This window comes from Salmo salar, chromosome ssa04 (genome assembly GCF_905237065.1).
Source record: "Salmo salar chromosome ssa04, Ssal_v3.1, whole genome shotgun sequence".
NCBI lineage: Eukaryota > Metazoa > Chordata > Actinopteri > Salmoniformes > Salmonidae > Salmo > Salmo salar.
In genome coordinates this window covers 3,552,199-3,560,097 of record NC_059445.1, presented here as the reverse complement: position 1 = coordinate 3,560,097, position 7,899 = coordinate 3,552,199, and positions in this window count along the sequence as shown.

The window sequence follows — 7,899 nt, the reverse complement described above, 5'->3', positions numbered from 1 at the left end:
TGCCATTCCCTTCACAGCTCCGTAGGCAATCACCATGGTCTTGTAGCGGATCGACTTCAACTGGAAGCCAGTGGAGAGAGCGGAGGAGTGGGGTGACGTGAGAGAACCTGGGAAGGTTGAACACCAGACGGGCTGCGGCGTTCTGGATGAGTTGTAGGGGTTTAATGGCACAGGCAGTGACCAGCCAACAGCGAGTTGCAGTAATCCAGACGGGGAGATGACAAGTGCCTGGATTAGGTCCTCGCCGCTTCCTGTGTGAGGCAGGTACTCTGCGAATGTTGTAGAGCATGAACCTACAGGATCGGGTCACCGCCTTGATGTTAGTGGAGAACGACAGGGTGTTGTCCAGGATCACGCCAAGGTTCTTAGCACTCTGGGAGGAGGACACAAGGGAGTTGTCAACCGTGATGGCGAGATCATGGAACGGGCAGTCCTTCCCGGGAGGAAGAGCAGCTCCGTCTTGCCGAGGTTCAGCTTGAGGTGGTGATCCGTCATCCACACTGATATGTCTGACAGACATGCAGAGATGCGATTCGCCGCCTGGTTATCAGAAGCGGGAAAGGAGAAGATTAATTGTGTGTCGTCTGCATAGCAATGATAGGAGAGACCATGTGAGGATATGACAGAGCCAAGTGACTTGGTGTATAAGCGAGAATAGGAGAGGGCCTAGAACAGAGCCCTGGGGGACACCAGATGATGATGGCCAAAGCATTTGTCCAAGTGCATAGCTTGGAAAATGTGTCAGAGGAGGGGCAGAGGGGGGAGAGAGAACTAGAGAGGAGCATCTTAGAGTACTGGATAGGAGGGATGATGTAAATGATGAATACAATGTGGAATGATGAATGCAATGAATGCAATGTGGAACCAATCAGGAAGACAGGGAAGGACCCAACAAGGCCAACAAGCTATCGGCCAATAGCTTTCAGATTAGCCCCTTTTAAGAATTATAGATACAGAACTCCTTTGTGCAATCGAGGTGTCCGATTTTAAAATAGCTTTTCGGTGAAAGCACATTTTTGCAATATTCTCAGTAGATAGCCCAGCCATCACGGCTAGCCATTTAGACACCCGACCAAGTTTAGCCCTGACCAAAGTCAGATTTACTATTACAAAAGTTTGATTACCTTTGTTGTCTTCGTCAGAATGCACCCCAGGACTGCTACTTCAATAACAAATGTTGGTTTGGTCCAAAATAATCCATCGTTATATCCAAATAGCGGCGTTTTTGTTCGTGCATTCCAGACACTATCCGAAATGGTAAATCCGGGTTATGAGCATGGCACAATTCGTGATAAAACATTTCTAAATATTCCATTACCGTACTTGAAGCATGTCAACCGCTGTTTAAAAAATCAATTTTATGCAATTTTTCTCGTAAAAAGCGCTAATATTCCGACCGGGAATCTCCTTTTTCGCAAACAGAGGAAAAACACAAAGACGGGGCGGCCAGTGCACGCGCCTAAGGCCACAGTACCTTGATCGCCACTTGAGAAAGAGCGATAATGTGTTTCAGCCTGGGGCTGGAATGACGACATTCAGGTTTTTCCCGGGCTCTGAGAGCCTATTGGAGCCGTGGGAAGTGTCACGTTACCGCAGAGATCCTTTGTAATTGAATGAGATGTCAAAGAAAGACAATAAATGGTCAGACAGGCCACTTCCTGTAAAGGAATCTCTCAGGTTTTGACCTGCCATTTGAGTTCTGTTATACTCACAGACACCATTCAAACAGTTTTAGAAACTTTGGAGTGTTCTCTAGCCAAAGCCAATAATTATATGCATATTCTAGTTACTGGGCAGGAGTAGTAACCAGATTAAATCGGTTCTGTTTTTTCTCCAGCCGTGAAAATACTGCCCCCTAGCCATAACAGGTTAAAATAATTGTTATGTTTTTTGTGAACGTTATCTTGAGTAATTTAGTAAATTGTTAGTAAATTCCCCGGAAGTTTGCGGGGGTATGCTAGTTCTGAACGTCACATGCTAATGTAAAAGCTGTTTTTTTGATATAAATATGAACTTGATTGAACAAAACATGCATGTATTGTATAACATAATGTCCTAGGTGTGTCATCTGATGAAGATCATCAAAGGTTAGTGCTGCATTTAGCTGTCTTCTGGGTTTTTGTGACATTATATGCTAGCTTGAAAAATGGGTGTCTGATTATTTCTGGCTGGGTACTCTGCTGACATAATCTAATGTTTTGCTTTCGTGTAAAGCCTTTTTAAATCCCGGACAGTGTGTTAGATTAACGAGAGTCTTGTCTTTAAAATGCTGTAAAATAGTCATATGTTTGACAAATTGAAGTAATAGCATTTCTAAGGTATTTGAAAATGGCGCCACAGGATTCCACTGGCTGTTGCGTAGGTGGGACGAATTCGTCCCGCCTAGCCCAGAGAGGTTAATCAATTTTCACCTAAAATGACATACCCAAATCTAACTGCCTGTAGCTCAGGACCTGAAGCAAGGATATGCATATTCTTGGTACCATTTGAAAGGAAACACTTTGAAGTTTATAGAAATGTGAAAGGAATGTAGTAGAATATAACACATTAGATCTGGTAAAAGATAATACAAAGAAAAAACCAACTGCTCTCTTGTATTTTTTCGTACCATCATCTTTGAAATGCAAGAGAAAGGTCATAATGTATTATTCTAGCCCAGGTGCAATTTATATATTGCCCACTAGGTGGCACCAGTGTATGTGCAAAGTTTTAGACTGATCCAATGAACCATTGCACTTCTGTTCAACATTTTGATGCAAGACTGCCCAAATGTGCCTAATTTGTTTATTAATAACTTTTCATCTTCAAAATTGTGCACTCTCCTCAAAAAATAGCATGGCATTCTTTCATTGCAATAGCTCCTGTAAATTGGACAGTGTAGTTAACAAGAATTTAAGCTTTCTTCTAATATCAGATATGTCTATGTCCTTGGAAATATTCTTGTTACTTGCAACCTCATGCTAATCTCATTAGCCTACATTAGCTCCACCATCCCATGGAAGGGACACTGATCCCATTAACATCACACAACGAAGGCTGGTTACCTGAAAAAATACAACGAAGGCTGGTTACCTGAAAAAATACAACGAAGGCTGTTCACCTGAAAAAATACAACGAAGGCTGTTCACCTGAAAAAATACAACGAAGGCTGTTCACCTGAAAAAACACAATGAAGTCTGTTCACCAGCCTATGCTGGTCTATGCTGTTTTTTTCAGCAGGGGCAACTCAAGCCAGCAGAACATTTGAGGTGCCGGAACTCAGTTGTTGTGTTGTGGACCAAGTCAAGCTTGTGTATTTTCCTCAGTGCTTGAAAGAGCAACTCTAACAAATAAACGCATATACATGATAAAGTTCTTATAATAATAATTTGTGCTTCAGTGTGGAAGAGACGTTTCCTAGCTGCTGCAGTGTCTGGGGCTGCTGTGTGTTCCTCTACTGGCTGGGATCATAGGCCTCTTACTCTACCGCTGAGTTTGATATGTTTCTCACTCAAACATTCTTCATCAGTGGTGTAACAACCAGGTTCAATTCCATTTCAATTCCAGTCAATTCAGAATGTAAACCAAATTCCCAATGTTCCTCATTGAAAAGCATTGAAGATAATGGAATTGGAATTCCAGTGTTCTTCCTGAATTGACTGGAATTTAAATGGAATTGACCCCAACCCTGGTAATGACTGATTAACTTGGTTGTTGATCGTATTATTTCACAGAGAGAAACCTATTGAACAGTTACAACACCCTGACTGCAGAGAGAGGGAACCAGCTACAGGCGAGTTCAAACCCTTGACCAAAGAGAGACCAGCTACAGATCAGCTACAACACCCTGACAGCAAAGAGAGACCAGCTACAGACCAGTTATAACACACTGACAGCAAAAGAGAGACCAGCTACAGAGCAGTTATAGTTACCTGACTAAAGAGAGAGACCAGCTACAGACCAGCTACAACAACCAGACTGAAGAGAGAGACCAGCTACTGGCCATTATTAATAAATAGAATATGTCCCACCAAGTCTGGAAGAAGTCTGGCTGCAGTTGTTACTACATCTCCCCTGATGAGAAAACGTGGGATGAGAGCAGAAAGGACTGTCAGGCGAGAGGGAGCAACCCTGGTGATCATCGACAGCAGAGAGAACAGGCTTTAATCAAAACATTCAACAAAAAGACTGGTTTGGTCTGACTGACAAGAAGTTGAGGGAACCTGGAGATGGGTGGATGGCACACCACTGACCACAAGTTACTGGAACAAAGGGAGCCAAATGATTTGTAAGGTGAAGACTGCGCTTTGGTTGACAACACTCTAAAGGACCCAGTACGGCTTGGAATGATGTGCCACTGTAACCACAAAAATGGTTGGATCTGTGAAAGGCAGGTGTGTTAAGTCTATCAATAACAGGTTGAGGTTGGGAAGAGCTTGGGGGCTGGGGTTGGGGAGGGTTGGGAAGAGCTTGGGGCTGGGGTTGGGGAGGGTTGGGAAAAGCTTGGGGGGCTGGGGTTGAGAGGGTTGGGAAGAGCTTGGGGGCTGGGGTTGGAGAGGGTTGAGAGCTTGGGGGGCTGGGGTTGGGGAGGGTTGGGAAGAGCTTGGGGAGGGCTGGAGTTGGGGTGGGTTGGGGTTAGGAAGAGCTCACGACGCCGGATAGCGGAGTCAATCACCACCTCCCGAGACACCTGAAACCCCACCTCTTTAAGGAATACCTAGGATAGGATAAGTAATTCTTCTCACCCCCCTAAAAGATTTAGATGCACTATTGTAAAGCGGTTGTTCCACTGGATATCACAAGGTGAATGCACCAACTTGTAAGTCGCTCTGGATAAGAGCATCTGCTAAATGACTTAAATGTAAATGTAAATGTAAATGTGGTTGGGAGAATCTGGGGTTTGGGAGAACTTGTGGAGGGCTTGTGTTGGGAAGAGCTTGTGAAGGGCTTGTGTTGGGAAGAGCTTGGGGAGGGCTGGGGTTTGAAGAGCTTGGAGGGACTGGGGTTGGGAAGAGCTTGGGGAGGGCTGGGTTGGGAAGAGCTTTGGGGAGGGCTGGGGTTGGGAAGAGCTTGGGGAGGGGCTGGGGTTGGGAAGAGCTAGGGGAGGGCTGGGGTTGGGAAGAGCTTGGGGAGGGCTGGGGTTGGGAAGAGCTTGGGGAGGGCTTGTGTTGGGAAGAGCTTGGGGAGGGCTGGGGTTGGGAAGAGCTTGGGGAGGGCTGGGGTTGGGGAGGGTTGGGAAGAGCTTGGGGAGGGCTGGGGTTGGGGAAGAGCTTGGGGAGGGCTGGGGTTGGGGAGGGTTGGGTGGGTGGGTGGATAAGGGCTATATAGGGCCAGGGCAGCAAACCTGACCAACTTGGAATCCAAAAACATGAAGTGCCTGTCTCACTCCAGGACCAGGGTTGCCTATCTCTGGGCTAGGGTGGCTGGGTTGAGATCCAGTGGGGTTGAGTCATGATGATGGCTGGGGAAGGCTGGGTGGAGGCCAAGGTTATGTGAAGGTTGAGGAAGGAGGGATCACACCAGGGGTGCTGATGGGATGGAGGGGTGGATGCTGGGGTTGTTGAATTGGATGGAGGCCGGGGTAAGACTGTGGAGGAGTAGGGGTGGACGCTAAGGGTGTTTGGTGGGGAGGATGATGGGGAAGGTTTGAGGGGAGTAGGGGAAGATGCTGAGTTCAGCAACATGATACTGTAGGTTATTGTTCCATATGGCTGAGCTGACTGTTCAGCTACATGCTACTGCAGGTTACCCCATATGGCTGAGTTGACTGTTCAGCTACTGTAGGTTATTCTCCCATATTTCTGAGTTGACTGTTCAGCTACTGTAGGTTATTCTCCCATATGGCTGAGTTGACTGTTCAGCTACATGCTACTGTAGGTTAATCTCCCATATGGCTGAGTGACTGTTCAGCTTCTGCAGGTTATTCTCCATATGGTTGAGTTGATTCTTCAGCTACATGCTACTGTAGGTTTTTCTCCCATATGGCTGAGGTGACTGTTCAGCTACATGCTAGTGTATGTTACTCTCCCATATGGCTGAGTTGATTCTCCAGGTACATGCTACTGTAGGTTATTCTCCCATATGGCTGAGTTGACTGTTCATCTACTGTAGGTTATTCTCCCATGTGGCTGAGTTGACTGTTCAGCTACATGCTACTGTAGGTTAATCTCCCATATGGCTGAGTTGACTGTTCAGCTTCTGTAGGTTATTCTCCATATGGTTGGGAGTTGATTCTTCAGCTACATGCTACTGTAGGTTTTTCTCCCATATGGCTGAGGTGACTGGTTCAGCTACATGCTACTGTGAGGTTATTCGTCCCATATGGCTGAGTTGACTGTTCATCTACTGTAGTTATTCTCCCCATGTGGCTGAGTTGACTGATCAGATACTGTAGGTTATTCTCTATATGGCTGAGTTGACTGTTCAGCTACGTAGGTTACTCTACCAAGCTACTGTAGGTTACTCTCCCGTGCTACTGTAGGTTACTATCCCAAGCTACTGTAGGTTACTCTCCCATGCTACTCTAAGTTACTCTCCTGCTACTTTAGGGTTACTCTCCCATGCTACTGTAGGTTACCTCCCGTGCTACTGTAGGTTACTCTCCAGTGCTACTGAAGGTTACCTCCAGTGCTACTGTAGGTTACTCTCCCATGCAACTGCAGGTTACTCTCCCGTGCTACTGTAGGTTATTCTCCCATGCATACTGTAGGTTACTCTCCGTGCTACTGTAGGTTACTCTCCTGTGCTACTGTAGGTTACTCTCCCCATTCTGCTGTAGGTTACTCTCATATGCTACTGTAGGTTACTCTCCCATGCTACTGTAGGTTACTCTCCCGTGCTACCGTAGGTTACTCTCCCGTCTACTGAGTTACTCTCCCAGTGCTACTGTAGGTTACTCTCCGTGCTACAGTAGGTTACTCTCCCATGCTACAGTAGGTTACTCTCCCATGCTACTGTAGGTTACTCTCCCATGCTACTGTAGGTTACTCTCCCATGCTACTGTAGGTTACTCTCCCATGTTACTGTAGGTTAATATCTGGATTGTATCATAACTCTTGTCTGGTGTGGGATGTGCAGTTCCGGAGTGCAGAGAGAATAACTTGTACTGATGTGGATTGACAAACAAACCATCTACATAGTGGTTGTGTATGTTTTACATTATTTTATTACTATTATTTTATTAAGGTTGTGTATTTTTTACATTTATTATTACTATTATTTTAAGGTTGTGTATGTTTTACATTATATTATTACTATTATTTTATTAAGGTTGTGTATGTTTTTGTAGTAAAGGAATATAACGTTCCAGATTAAATGTATCTTTGGAGAAAGTGAAGTGTGTGTGGCTTTTACTTTTTAATCTTTTGCTTGAATAAAAACCACGCTTACAAATGAATGATGATAACAACCCTTTGCTACTCCATGTCTTAAAGTAAAGTGTTATAAGTCACTGTGGGTGTGAGGGAGCAGTAATAAAATGCTGTTTTATAACACCTACTTTGCTGTTGTTTCTTTTCACTGGGGTTTTGTCAACTACATTACCCATGTTTATTCTTTGTTCTGTCTTCTAAGCATGGTCCTCTTCACTGACTTTCATGATTCTTAATTCAAGGTGAGTGGTATTAAAGTGACAATGCTTTCTCCTATTATTGTATTACGCATGTGTTACAGGTCCCAGGTGGTGGGGAATAATCAAATGTTATTTGTCACAAGTGCCGAATACAACAGGTGATAACAGCTAGTCTGGGGATATGACTGATAACAGCTAGTCTGGGGATATGACTGATAACAGCTAGTCTGGGGATATGACTGATAACAGCTAGTCTGGGGATACGACTGATAACAGCTAGTCTGGGGATACGACTGATAACAGCTAGTCTGGGGATATGACTGATAACAGCTAGTCTGGGGATATGACTG